Here is a 15,198-nt window from a genome sequence, read left to right as displayed (position 1 = left end):
TAAGAGGATATAAAAATCGACAAGGAGTACCGAAGAAGCTACGCTCAGGACGACATCGTTCGCCAAGGGGGCCTTCAGCGCCGAAGCCCGACGGCGTGCAGCTTCTACCAGCAACCGTTCGAGCTCAACTCCGGAGCCCCTCCATCGTCCCCATGAAGTCGTCGGCACGTAAGCTCGGACGCCCCAGCCTCTGATGTATAATCATAATCATGTGTAATTATTGAATATATCTGTTTGTTTAAACTGAGCCATACAGTGTCTCATTGCCTCTCCGTCCCGTGTGGACCTGCGCATTATGGGGGGGTCATCACAGTAAGGTAGATGACGCATTCGTCTGCAAACATGCGTAAATTAGAGGAGGCACTGTGAGGTAAGTCGTTTATATATATTAAAAACAACCGCGTACCAAGGACGGACCCTTGAGGGACGCCAGAAGAAAATAATTTCACTATGGATGGCACACACAATGGATTCCACGGTCGTTTATACGCAGCCTCCGACCCGTGCGTTTTTTTAGTATTGCAGACTTATTCGAAATGAAAGTTTTCCTACGGGTTCTGCGTTATTACCAAGGCAGCACATTGCTTCTTTTTTTTTGGTTATTTGTTACTTGCGTCCCTTCCTCAGAAGCAAAGACAAGCAGGCTTCTCCACGGCCACGTGATTTAGAACAATAGCAATATTGTTTGCTTGCTCTCGACTTCCCGGTTATCGGCGCCCTGATACTCCCAAGCATATCTGTCTGATACTTTCATTTCCGTGAAGTCAGCGGTCTGAAGCTGCTCAGTAATCTGCGAGGGGACCTTGTCCTACAATTGAACTTTGATATCTGAGCCTTGCGGGCCTGGTTCGATCCAAAAATTCCCAGAATCCTTACACGAGGCCAAGTTCGACGATTGTTCCTTCAATTGCTCCCGACTGTGCAGCTGTGATAAGCGTGTATGATTATGCGCACTGGAGAACTGGGAGAAGGAGCACGACGTTAAAGTAAAGAAGAAATATGTGTGGTCAAAGCGCAAGCACTCCGCTGCTTCATTTCGCTGAAGACAGCAATTGACTTTAAACGGCGTTCACAATGTCCAGAAAACCTTGGCTTTTTTTCGGTCATGAACTTATTCTTTCACCTTGTAATACCCCATGTATTATTTTTTACATATTTATTTAATACATACTCCTAGCCTCTTGCGCGAGGCTGTTGCAGGATTAGCTGAGTAGAGCGCTTACAAAAACACAACTGAGAAGGCGGAATGTACATATAAGGAACCTTACAAACACTTAGGAGGCACTGAGGAACATAAAAAGTCAATATTAGCACTACCAACTCATTAAAATCTCAACCTGAAACAATATGAATCACCGAGGGTAACAGTAGCCACGACCGACAAATTCACAATAGTAATACAAAAATACATGAAATAAAGAGCACTAGAACTAACAATAAAAATCGAAAAGAGTATTATATATGCTTCAGTCGATGTTGTACAAGTGCAAAGCGAAGGCTTTGAGAGATGAGCTGTTAAAAATATGGTCAGGCAATGAATTCCGGTGTGGAATTGCTTGTGGATAAAAAAGAAAACTGTTTTTGATGAGTTGGTGCAGCAGCGCCGTGATGCGCGCAGCCTTAAGACCAGTCTATCGCACTCCACGCATGCACTGAGGACTTATTCAGCGTCACACTCCATTCTTCAGCCGCCAACGTCAGTTCTTCCCCCACGGAAGTTTGTACAGCTCAGCGACAACAAGCCAACAGATAATCATCGACCAACATCTGCTAATTCGGCATCGCTGCTTCGCCAGAAATTTGAAAAACAAGATGCTTCTTTCCCTGAAGAATCCATTGTTGTCTACCTAGACGCAAGCATGCAAGCCTGCGAAGCAACAATAGCAATCTACTGTCCGTGCAGACCTGCCCTGAATCGAACCTCTAGGTTTCAGCTTACGGAACCCCCTTCATCCTTTTGTGCTGAGCTCGTTGCAGTTCAAGAAGCACTCTGCTCTATGGTCGCCATAACTATGCTCCCTGCGGCCCCCGTTGTCATCCGCACTGACGCCTTTCAAGTAGTCCGGTTGCTACGACGTGTTAGCCGCTTTCCAACGATATGTAGGGACATCCACCGGCTTGCGGCACGCATCCCGCAGCCAGTACGTATTGAGTGGGTCCCACGGGATCTGCTGACCTCTCAAAGCCAAAGAGATATAGCGACCCGCCTTGCGAATCCAGACTCATCACTGCCAAGGCTCCTTCATTTGGACAACTTTGCCCTCCTTTCATCAAGAAAGGAACTCCTCCGGCGCCGCACACGTGCTCTCATCCCTCCGTGTGCGGTAACCCTACCCCGCGCTCTTACCCGTGGAGAGGAGAATTGCGCTTAGGAGGATCCGGGTCGGGGTTGCCCTCACACCTGCCGTCACTCGGAAGGCACCTCAGTATTGAAATTTGTTTCCTCGGTCGGGGTGTCCGGTATGTAAACACGAGTAAATTGAAGCCGAAATTCATCACTTACTGTGGGACTGCCCAGCTCTCAAGCCTACAAGAATCCGGCATCTGATGGTAGCGGGTCTTTCACCAAGCAACCCTGCTTCATATATTGCCTGGACGCAGGGACCGTACCAGCGTTCTCTACTGGACTTCATCAAATCAGTGAGCCTTTTTCCATTAATTTAATCTCTACTACATCATTGATTACTCCTTCACCCATCATTGATGCCCTGGGGAAATAAATCTCGCTTAAAAAAAGAAAGTTTAAATGTATTGTGTGTTTGATTTCCTACTAAATGTTTTGAATGTTTCCTCTTATCTTGAGTTGGCGAAAGTGATAAATATTGGTTAGTGCCAATGTTTATGGCTCCAGATAAAAGAAGATAAAATAAATTTATAGCGGGCACTCTTTGCTCGAATGCTAATGGTGGGAAGGCCAGCCTGTAGTAGAAGTTGAGATAGGCATTCGAGGCGGCGATATTTGTTAAAAACAAATCTGATAGCCTTCCGCTACATGCCTTCCAGATTAGATATCCAATGTTTTGTGTGAGGAAACCAGCACAGTATGTTATATTCAATGACTTCTCGTACCGGGGATGTGTATGCAAGCAATTTAGTTTTGGAGAGGCGAATCTGATCGATCGAACGTCTTAGTGAGCAAGGAGCGGAAAATGACTTGTTTGTTACACGTGATACGTGTTAGTCCCACATTAAATCTGAAGTGATAATTATTGCAAGCTATTTGTTTTGGGTAACAGCCTTTAATATCGTGCCTTCTTATCTATGAGGGAAAGTCAGTGGCAGTTTCTTTCTTGATATTGTCATTGCAACTGATTTTTATAAATTTAATGTCATCTGCCAATCTTCACACCAAGTTGCTATTTTTTCAAGCGCATTATTTAACTGAAATTGATCTCCTGGGCTGTTAATTTGTTCATAAATTATGCGATAATCCGCAAACATGCGGAGTTTGACATCTGTACCTTTAGTTATATAGTTATTACTACTAGCACAGCATCAGGCATGTACGTTGCAAACTGTTCTGATATTAAGTTAATAGATTGAGCACAAACTGAGATCAAATCCTCACTTTACACCACAAAACAAATTTTCCAACATATTTACGAAAGCCGAGGAAAAATGTCAGCTCTTAGATATGCGGAAGGACCGCTGAAAGACCCTTCCTTTAAATAGCTTATCCTACCACCAAAACAACCCAAATTTTAAGAATGCGTAGCGCTGTATCAATAGGCGATGGAATGGTATAGAATATTGTTATTAGTTTGTTGCATACGCCAGTGTGTGCGTGTGCAGCTTTAACGGTTCGTAAACTTCATAAATCAGCCTGATTTGATAATTATAGTTGTAAAATTCAATTATTTTTGTCAATAAATTTACCAGATTCTTTATACCTGTACCGTAGAGGCCTGTAGCGAAAAAATGCCTTTCCCCGCTGCCTTATCACGTTGTTGGCTACTCGAGACGCAACCAGAGCGCTTCGGAAATGTGATGATCACACTTGGCGGCTTCCACAACTTTCAAGATTGCTTTCAATGTTCCAGGAGTCTGATCTCGAAAGTTCTACGTCACCCTTAAATTGAGCGCCTGCAGCAGAGAGCGACGGCCGTACTTAACCCCTTGTCCGACGACCGCGCACTTGCTGCTATCGCCGCCGCCGCCACCGAGTACTCTTCCGTTTTCTGGACACAAGTTTGTCCAATAGGCAGCGATTATTGGTGCGAAAGCACTCATACAATCATCAGAGCCGAGCAAAAATCTTGCTTGTGCATCTTGATTGTGCATCGTTCGTTGCAACTGTGACCCCAAGCGGCAAGAATTTTGCCCGGGCCGCCCCCGAAATTTGGCCTTGGCCGATTTGGACCAAAGTCTATGTCCAACCTTAACTAGACGTGCCCGACACGAGGTAACCTCCAAATTTGGCCCGGTTCATTACAAAAAGTTGGCACGGGCCATCGCCGAAATTTTATCTTTGGCCTATTTCGACCAACTTCGATGTCCTTCCACAAGTGGGCGCGCCCGACAGATGGTGACCTCCACATTTGGCCCGGGCCACCCTTGGAGTCTGACCTTGGTCGGTTTGGACCAAAATCGATGTCCAACCAGAATTGGAAGTGTCCGACATGATGGCGACCTCCAAATTTCCCTGGACTGCTGCAAAATTTGACCCGGCCCACCCCCGGAATTTGGCATTGGACGATTTGGACCGAAATCGATGTCGAACCTCCAAATTTTACCCGAATATTTTCTAAAAATTTGGTCCGGGTCACCCCCAAAAAAGTAGTTTTCACCTTTGAGATTTGCGCCAACTCGTTGCTGTGGTGTCGCTTGCGTCGTAACCATTTACGCCAACGCGCTTTCGCACGTCACACATCAGTTGAAGAGGAGTTAAACTCCGGCTAATATTTTTTTCGTGTAGATTGCAGCGCCGTAACACTCAGCCGAGCGAGAGGAGCGAGCATTTTTGAGGTGGACGCGAAGTGCTTTCCCACTTCCCCTGCCTGCGCCTGCAGACCTTTTCGTATTTTCCTTTTTGGGCGCAGCCATATTTAGACTGGGCTGTTCCAGCAGCATTCTGATTGTCGGATTTCTTACAGACTTCTATTGTGCATGCGCAGCACAGTCCAACACGCACGCGGGCTCAACCAAGCTGTAAGCAGTGAAAAGGTACAGGTGCGGACATTTGTAAACGGAGCACGCTACTTCGCTCTAATTGCAACCGCGTCTTCCCTGCCCGACAAGAAGAAACATTGTTTGTCTATGAGAAAGAGCACTTGGTCCGCTATCAGTGTGCACATACCATAGATGCCGCTCGCAGTCAGGCAACACATGAAAAATGTAGAAGGCAATAGCGTGCTCCGTTTGCTTTTGTCCACACCTGTACATAGGCTACAGGGATGAGGTACCGCGCTTTGTCGAAGCCACACGTGGCGCGCGCCAGCTGACATAGGTATACGTCAAGAGTACCTAGGCAAGGGATGTTACCGGTCAAACGGGCGTGCGCGTCGACACACCACCCGTGTCAGTATAACCGATCCGGTATAGGTAATTTGTACTGCAGTTAAGAATATGCCTTTGATGCGTTTTCATCGCAAGGAGGTGAAGACAAAAGAAGAGCGGCGACACAGTCGCTGTTTTTCAAAAGAAGCTTTATTATACAAACACAAATTATATGCGCTCCACAGAGACACCCGTGTCCAGACTCACACATTTCTCGAGAATTCTTTACTTGCGCACTGACAATGTCACTTAGTAGATAATATTGCCCTGATCCGGATCTACGGAAGGTAGCCATTACACATGCCTACAGACCAAACACACCTTCCGCTCATGAGGTGACCTTGCAAGGGAAGCAAGAACACGCTGTGGGCCAAAAAAACTTACAAGTTCCGTGCAAATTCCCTGTGAATACGAAAAACATTTGTTCTGGCTCATGTAGTTGCTCACAGCGCACATGAGCTTGCATATAAGGCAGACTTTTCTGCGGTTAGTGAAGCTGGCGCACACAATATGATTTTCATGCTGGTGTTGAGCAGACTCGTTTGTGCTACATTGAAGCTGAGTTCTGATCTTGTTTCGTGCATAACTATATATAATTAGATAAGAAAGCGCATGCTCATGGTTGTGGGAATCAGACCAACTTCTCACTGCTCCAGGGAGTCGAGGATATACTGACGCCGGGGAATGAGTAAAGGTAGCAAGAATATTCCGAAAGCTTGCAGCAACAAGGTTTCTTGCTCAACGTAATCCAAAAGCCGTGCCCGGGCAATGCGTTTGCCACAGCTCGCAGCAACACCGAGTGCGAGCGCATGCGCATGCGCTCTCGTTCTAAAAAATACAAAGGAAACGTGCGTCATAGAATGTTATGCTATGCGGGGCTCGACGTTATCAGGAATGTTATCTTAGTATGGCACGGAACTTTCTAGGTAATCTTCGTGCTCTGCCGCGAGCAGCCCTCAACGATGCATAATTACTCGTGAGTGATCGCTATCCTTCAACCACAGAGTGTTATCTTCGCAGAAACTGACTGTCCGGAGGACGTCCGAAGCATCGGCCAGAGTGCTGGAGGGGATGTCGTAAAGAAGGATAGACAGGTGCAGAGCAGAGAGGAGGAAAGCACTGTCGGAAAGTAGTGGGAGGGAAGAGGACAGTGACCCCCTTGCCAGGTGCGTGGGTTCCGCGATTGATGCACACAGCGTGGAGAACACGCGTACACGTGCCACGCTGTCATTGGTCAACTGGTTCCAGGTATTTCTCATGTTTTACGGCTTCGTCCTCGGCGTCTGCGAGCAAAGCAAAACACTGTTTTGCTAAGCGCATCGGCGGCGATGGTTCGCCCAGCAAATTTTGCGCCAAAACGCAACGGTGTGATCACAAGCCCGTAATTGTCGCGTAAAAACAAAGAAAACGGGAAAAAATAAGCATGTTTCTAAAAATTTTTCTGCTTTCACGCCACAACTAACGTTCAACCATTCATGTCACAGAATCGCACACGTCCTCTGAATTTATTTAGTGATGTCAATGCGTTCGAGTGATTTCCAAGAGGGGGGCTTTTTAAAGAAGTATGACAAACCTGCAGCACGCAGGAGGACCCGAGAATTAAATGGAAAATTCCCGAAGCTTTTGAATGCCCAACAGAAGACAAGTCCTCTAGTGAAAGTTTTCGTAAGTGCACTAACGCCTCCCTTCCTCCGCTTGTTGGGAAGTTTGTGCTTCCAGAACCATCCTCCCCCTTTTCTTTTGCACACACTAAAAAGTGGGCGACGGCTCTCATTCTCTCTGCATCATCTATTTACTACGTTATAGCAGCTGTTGGTGCAGTCTAAGTACCCTGAGGAGTTAAATACTGAGGTCACGCCTCCCTGCGGTAAGCAACGAAACAGCCTGCGCACCCAGCAAGCTTTTTCAGCAAACAGATCATATAGCCTACGGGGCTTTTTTTCTTTCAAAAAGACAGCGCAGAAGGACAGGGCGTCCTGTCCTTCTCTTCCGCACTGCCTTTTTGTAAAATGCAATACCAACGATCCCAAAGTTGCACCTTGTTAATATACTGGCTTTCTTCATGTCTTTCCTTGGTGAAGCGAGTGTCGCAAAGTAACAGGTGCACGGTACAAATAAGGAAGACATAAGCGCATTGCTGCATCTCCTAGCAGCGACATAGACCTAGCATTGCGTAAACATCTTCCTTCGTATTGTTCTCCTGTTGTGCGCTGCTCGCTTTAACAGTGGCACTTTCCAGCCTACGCACTGCGAGTACTAACGAGAAGCGTAGCTGTGACATGTAAAATGTCGTCGGAGTCCTTTGTTATATCCACCTGTCTTGTGTAAAGTCTAATATTGTACAAGTCGCTGCATTAACTAGCGATCGAAGGAGCTTGTGTTTTTTATCTCAGACCTGAACTTGTGAACCATGATTTTCAGAGGAAGAGATCCTGGCAAAAGTAGAAACTAAATAGCACGTTAAAATATGGAAGCACGGTGAAGAAGACCGTGCGGCCCGACCGTTGGCACTAGTAGAAAGAGCGATGAAAAAAGAGTCGAGAGTGCAGGCGTGGTTTTGCGGCATTGAATGAGCCGCCATCTTTCGTCCTTTGCCATCACGCCCTGTACCTAAAACCCTTGTCACACTTGGAGATGCGGGGCACCGGAGCCGTTCAACAACAAACCATAGAACTTGCATTTGCAAGTTGCCAACAACAGGAACTCCCACAATGACCACGCAGGATCAAGTACAAGCCCTTCGGTGCCTGCCATCTTCTGTGTGGGACCATGCAATCAACAAGCGACCCTCCGACCACGGCCTCTGCTCCGATCTACAGCGGCACCAACGACTCGAAGATTGGCTTGGATCGTACGAGCGCGTGAGTATACGCATAACAAAAGGTATGACGTGCTCAAACTGAACAATGTCATTCTTGTAAGTAGCGAAGCTTTTGTGCAAAAGCCACGAAGCGGACATAGCGGAGGAGATTTATGACGCGCATCGGTGTTTTTGAGTGTCGTCCCGCAGTACACAAGCTTCGCGCAGAGGACCGCTTGCGAGGATGCGCGAAACAGTCAGGCGCATACCTCGGCAAAATCACGAATGCTCACTCAGGCTAACTCATAAATTTTGGTCAACCTACGAGCTCACTAAAACGCACACTCACAGAGGGCTGGGCTCACTTGAACTCATGAACTCAAACTCATTTATGATTAAAACTCACTTGGGCTCACTCAGACTCACCACTCATTCGGGGTCAACCGCTCATAGCGACTCACGTCTCAATCAGACTCACAACTCATCTAGGCTCACTCACTCATTTCAACTCACGACTCATCTGGGCTCACTCATTTGGACTCACGACTCATCAGGGCTCATTCATTTGGACTCACGACTCATCTGGGCTCACTCATTTCGATCGACTCACGACTCATGTTTACTCACTCATTTTGACTCACGGCTTATCTAGGCTCATTCATTTCGTCTCACAATTCATCTTGACTCATCTGCGCTCACTCATTCCGGCTCACCCGCCATTCCAACTCATGACTCAGCCAGTCTCTCCTTGGCCTAAGACTCCTATAAGCTCACTCATCGGACAGATAAACCTGCTTTACGCCCAACGGCCCATGTTACATGCCTGAAAGAACATTTACATGTGGCAAATATAGCACCTGTACTTGTACTTTTGTAGCGATAGTTACATTATGCTAGCATTTCGAGCCTTAAAGGGGTTGTGAAAAGAAAATGAAGCCGCCCGGTTGTAATTTACATTGATTCAATAAATATTGTACATGCCGATTCCGAAATATTTCAGCGCAATATTGAGTCTGCATTTAATAAAGCCCGTTGGAAATCGTTGCCTTTTTGCGCTCGTGAAACGACCATGCGGCCCCGGCGGCTGACAGAAGTACTACCAAACTACGTCACATTAAGACGCTTAGAAACTGATATATCTTTCAGTTTTGTTTACCCCAAAATAATAGATTAGTATGAAAGTTAGAAAGCGAAAAAAAGTGTGACAATTATTTGCACACGGAACTTTACTCGGCAAAGAACACCACGTGATCCTAGATCAGTCATTGACCTGGGATCAGTTTCGGTTTCGGTTACGCTTCTCCGTCCTCCGTGGGGTCTTTCGTTTACATGAACTCGATAGCGGGTGGTTCTGTCAGGGCATCGAGTTGAGCAAGGCCGGCCAAACTCGACGACTCTCCGTTTACACGCGCTCAATACGTGATGCAGCGTGACGTCATTTTGACGCCACATTTGAGTACATATAGTGCTCTGACCTCGGTCAACTATGGGCCAGCAGGCCTCGCTAAGCCGCCATGTTGTGTCGGCGACAGAAGCCTCGGATTGGCTACTTATGATGACGTTTCCTGTAGAGTTGAGGAGGACGCGTGCCGGGAAATCGAAATTAACTTTTTTTCGCTATTCGATCAACCCGGACGATGAAATGAATCACTGTACGCTATAGAATGAAGGGTCAGAATTCCAAATATACACGTCGTCCAAAATTTTCTGAAAACACTTCACGACCCCTTTAAGCGTAGGTGCGCCGTGGCCCGTGGCGGCGTCGTGGCCTCCATAGCTGGTCACGCAAATCTAGCTGCGTTTGAGATTTTGTTTGTCTTGTTTAATTCTTTACCCTGTCTGAGGCACATAATCATGTCAAAGAGTCAGCATATGTCGCGTGTACGTGTTGTAATGAATTAACACAAAACAAACAAAAGCAACCCTGCTCTCTGCTCGCCTACACATACGCATCGTCACCAGAAAACGCAACGTGGCATTCCGAAACTTCTTCAAAAGCGCAACGTGGAGCAACAAGAAGAAACAACGGTTTCCAAATATCGGAATCACGACTTGAGGGTCGCGGGAACTGTTGCTGCGGGTGGAATCAACGATATGTCCCAACACGGCATCAGCGCATCGTAACATATCTCAGCTACAAAAATGTTCACCTGCTCCAAAAAAAGAAGCATTTTATTTCTTTTTCATTCCGGTAAAAGGCCTTATAAGAAGAGTTACTTTAAACAAATGATGATTAATATTCAGAGCCAGTGATTTCACAGACTGTCCTGACGGAAATGTTTATGTTATAACATCTACTGATTGGTTGGCAGGCAAAGGGCTGAATGAAGCAAAAGTTGGTCATACAGGAGGTCTGTTTATTTTTACGTAAAGAATAATGTATAAACACAATCTCTTTTAGAACAAGTGGAACTACGATTAACATATCGAGTGTCACGTGCGTCAGTGCCGGCTTAACAACTCTAGACGAATTCTATGACTCTGCGAAATGGAAAAATACCTGCATAACCGAAGGATAGCAAAAAAGAAAATTCCGACTACGACGCAGAAAAAAAGAAAGGTTCTACTCGTTCGTGAGCAAGAAATATATAGACGCTATTAACATACGCGCCGTGATATGTACCTAATTTTTTTTAAAATACGGGACACTTAAATTTTATTTTAATTTTTTTTCATTTTAATTTTAAATTTTTTAAAATACGGGGCACATAAATCCGCTTTAAGGGTCCGCTTTAAATCGGCTTAAAGGCATGCAGCGTGTTTGTCGGCGTTGTGGGTCGACTGCACACTTTACGGTACAGTGAACGGCTCTGTTCTGCGCCCGTTGCGGGGTCTTTGGGCACCAAGGCCAAGGTTGTGTGCTGCTGTGTCGACGTTGTCGTGATCCACACGCTACCGTGGCATGCGCGATCAAGCCCTCGTACTCTGAGGCTGCGGCCCGTCTTGCACCTCCGCCGGCCGCACAGGCAACCGATGAAGGCATCAAAGAGCCCGGCGTTTCTGATACCGACGCTGTTACGGGTGGTTCCTCTGCATCTCAGAGCGTCTGTGTGGAACTGGCGCCTTTCCTTCCGCCCCGCGGCGACCAAGGCCTGTCTGCAGATGAAGATGATCACCGCCGCCGTGCACAAGCTCACCGCTCGAGGCCAGGGCATCTCCCAGCAAGCCGCGCTGCGGCTATACAATGCCGCAGCTTTGGGGGCGGTGCTCTATGCGCTGCCGCTCGTCACGGTGCGCAAGCCGTGCTGGAAGAAACTCGAGCTCCAGCACCGCAAGTCCCTGCGCGTGTGCCTAGGCCTGCCCAAAAACTCGCAGTGCGCCGCAACGTTGGCCGAGGCAGGAGCGTGGCCACTTGAGCTCCAAGCAGCGCGCAGGGCACTGAATCACATCGACCGGCTTCACCGGGCACCGGACGGCGGCTCGCTGCTGCAGCGTATGCGCTCGCACCCGCGCTCACGCATGGGCGCAGTGCTGCTCGAGTATCAGCAGTTGACACAAGGCCCACCCCCCTACGGGTCCTGCACGCCCTGGCCTGCTGCCTCGGAGGTACAGCGAGAGATCGTCGGTATTGCGGGAAAGCGGAGCACACCCCTCTGTGCTGTGCAGCAGCTGGCCAGAGCCGTCATACACGAGGAGCTGCAGGACCATCTCCTCGTGTACACCGACGGCTCAGTGGCCCGCGACAGCTGCTCTCTTGCTGCGGCGGCTACCATCCCCGCCCTGCGACTGCACAGCCAGCAACACGCAGCCTTCCTGGGCTCCTCCACCACGGCGGAGTTGATGGGGATCCGGCTCGGGCTGGACCTGCTGCTCACCCTCGGCCCTCCGCCGCCCAGGAGTGCTCTGCTGTGCGGCTCCCGCGCCGCCTTCAGCCGCCTGCAGTCTAATGGCCGCGGCATCGAGCGCCTCGTGCAGAGAGGATGTGCCGTGCGTGCACAGTGGGTGCTCGGTCACTGCGGCATCTGTGACAACGAAGAAGCTGAAGACCTCGCGACGGCTGCACATCAACTATCTGTTAGCGATCTGCCCCTTGCGCTGGAGGACGTGCGTGCGGCCATTCACTACCATCTCCGAAAGCAGCACCCCGACCCACGCATCGCAGGAGGTGAGCGCATCGACATTATCACCGGCTGTCGCGGACTTACACGGTCACAACGTGCAATGATCCTCCGCGCGCGCGTTGGCTGCGTTTGGCCCGGGGAACGACGGGTGCGTCACGGAATCGCGACGAGTGATGTGTGTGACGGATGCGGTGCAGTGTAAACACGAGAAGACCTGCTCCTTCACTGTGCCGCGTTCGCCGATGCTCGTCGCGATATGCTCGCGGCCTATAGGGCGCAGACTCCATCAAGACGCTATTGTAGCCGCAGGGCAGTGCGCGCACTCGTGAGCGAACATTGGTGAGCCTCTGTGCATTCCTCGAACACACGGGCTTGACGTCCCGTCTGTTCTCCGTCAGGTAGTTACACGCAGTGACCGAACGCTCCGTAAGTTCTACCTTGAACGATTAATAACTGGACACCCCACTCCAGTTGTAGCCTAGTGCTGTGCGCTTGTGTGATTTAATTCCTTTAAAATGAACTAATCACGCGCACAACCTGGACACATTTCTTATTGTGTAAATAGTTTGTACATATTACTTCTCCCCCTAGCCTCTCTTCCTGTCCCCTCACCTCTTTCATTTCATTTCTCCATTCTGCCTGCTATCCCTTATTTCCGCTGCCCCAGCTCAGGTGCTTGAGTATCGATGGCAGATGCTGGGGCTAGCAATAATCTTTTCCTTCCTTTTTAATATTATTTTAATAAAAAACCACTACCACCACCACCTTTCATGTACGTGGCGTTGGTGTCCAACTGCGAAAGCCTGCTTTGATTGCGTTCCACACACTGGATAGGCAGCGCGCCCTCCCTGCCGCTCTGGGAGGTGGCATGCAGTTAATCCTTGATTGCGAGAGATTGATCACCAAATGAACGCTGCAGTGCCACAACGCTGTCATCGCTAATGCATTCAGGCCACATCTCTCTCTCTCACCACCCCCACATGTATCAAAGCACGAATGAGGCGTCCGCATATCCAGGGAGCCAGTTATGCGCTCTTCCTATGCTCAAGTCCATCGCCGTCTAGAATATTGTCAACGCCAACGCCAATGAACACAGTGAACGCCGACATCTTTCGCTTTGTATATCCTAGATTAAGCTGAGCTAATCCACATTAATTTTTTAGTTTATGGCGCAACCGATGCACCGCGGTCGCTGGTGGCTTTCGACGCCGCGCTGTATGGGCAATTTTTGGCCGTCTTCGAAGAGAGCTGAGCAGCTTCTTTTCGGAGGAACGCTTTTTCTTGGGAGAGGAAGAGTTTCTGCAGCAGTGGCCGTGCCCATTCATTTCTGTTAACGATGATCGTCTTGATCTGGTCTTTAGAACAAACTGGCGCTAAGGACTTTTTTTTTCTGTGTTCAAATTATTGCTGTTTCACTCTTCAGTCAGTAGCTATGCTATGCCGTTTTACATCGTCTACAAGAGATTCCTGTTAGTTTCTCAAGATGCTTACGGTACCTTTTTAATTGGCTCGCCTTACATGCTTAGCGTCATGTCTATTTGTGAATGCCAATGTATCCGGTAACCCTGGCATGTGTACATATGTAAATAATTTTGTTCTAATCAAAAAACTACTTATTTACAGAAGATTTTGCATTTCTCTCACCTTCAGCCCCTCTGCATTCTGTATTCTGAGCCCTTAGTACGAAAAGCCCTTAAAATTTTAACTAGTTTAGCAAAGAAGGCTTTAGCAAAATAGCTCTTTAAATTTGTGGTTTAGGCGCTCGGCTACTGAACCGGAGTTCCCGGTTTCGAACCCGACTGCTGCGGCTGCGTTTTTATGGAGGCAAAGAGCGCTAAGGCGCCCGTGTGCTGTGCGTTGTCAGTGTACGTTAAAGATCCCCAGGTGGTCGAAATTATTCCGGAGCCCTCCACTACGGCACCTCTTTCTTCCTTTACTCTCTCCTATCCCTTCCCTTACGGCGCGGTTCAGGTGTCCAACGATATATGAGATTGATACTGCGCCACTTCCTTTCCCCAAAAACCAATTATTTTTATTATTATTATTACTTGTAGTTTAACTTTCCACGTCGCCGGCGCCGCTGTCGAAAAATGGCCTTGCGCCGTGCCGCCGACGCCGCCGCCGACTAGAAACGACCGCCACGCCGCCGCCGTTCGAAACCGACACGGCGCGAAAGCGAGTGGGGGGGGGGGGGGGGGGGGGGGGGGGGGAGAGAATGCACGTCCAGGGACGAAGGGAAAGGAACGCCCAGCGAAACAGAGCGGCGAAAGGCTGACTTTGCAATTCTACTGAGCGAGTTGCACTCGGCCAGCCGTAGCTATCGCGTCACTCCAGGTTTAACCAGAGCTAAGCCACCGCCATTTTTATGGCTTTGTGCTCTAGCGTTCACTGACGAATTTGGGCAAGTTTTAGAACATAGATAAACACTGCTTTTGATGTTTCAATATTTTTGCCTATATTGTCTTTTTGTTTCTATGCTGTGCTACCCTTTCTCAAGAATTAATCCTATTGTGAAGCCTTTAAATCGGGCTGTTTCTCTGTTTGAACCATATATTACGCCCTCTCAAGAGCAGCGATAGCCTTCCGTAAGGGCATTAGAACTGCTACGTTGCTGTTATTTACATTATTGCTACAGACTTGTTATAAACTTGTCTTCCTATTATACAGCTTTTCTCCTCTGCGACCCTTCTCCCTTATTATCCCTTCACGAATCTCACCTGGAGTAAATTGGTTAGTATCATTGTCAGGGTTGCGTCCTCTGACGTTTTCTTTCTTATCCGCACTTCATGGACGTGAGCAAATATTGTGCTTTCTTGGGTGTGATCAGCCCACCAAACACCT

The 15,198-nt window shown here is 48.2% G+C and overlaps 1 long non-coding RNA gene across 2 annotated transcripts; it reads left to right on the top strand.

Moving 5' to 3' along the window:
• The first annotated feature begins 2,323 nt into the window (after positions 1-2,323).
• On the top strand, positions 2,324-8,492 carry LOC144112490 (uncharacterized). Of its 2 annotated transcripts, XR_013310277.1 has the most exons (4): positions 2,324-2,460; positions 2,519-2,640; positions 6,517-6,662; positions 8,220-8,492. It is a non-coding gene; the product is annotated as an uncharacterized LOC144112490 (long non-coding RNA). The 2 variants fall into 2 exon arrangements; XR_013310276.1 differs by having other exon boundaries at positions 2,343-2,640.
• The last annotated feature ends 6,706 nt before the right edge of the window (positions 8,493-15,198 follow it).

Source organism: Amblyomma americanum, unplaced genomic scaffold, assembly GCF_052857255.1.
Source record: "Amblyomma americanum isolate KBUSLIRL-KWMA unplaced genomic scaffold, ASM5285725v1 scaffold_224, whole genome shotgun sequence".
Classification (NCBI taxonomy): domain Eukaryota; kingdom Metazoa; phylum Arthropoda; class Arachnida; order Ixodida; family Ixodidae; genus Amblyomma; species Amblyomma americanum.
The sequence above is the reverse complement of the archived record's forward strand: the minus strand, read 5'-3'. Positions and strand labels throughout refer to the sequence as shown.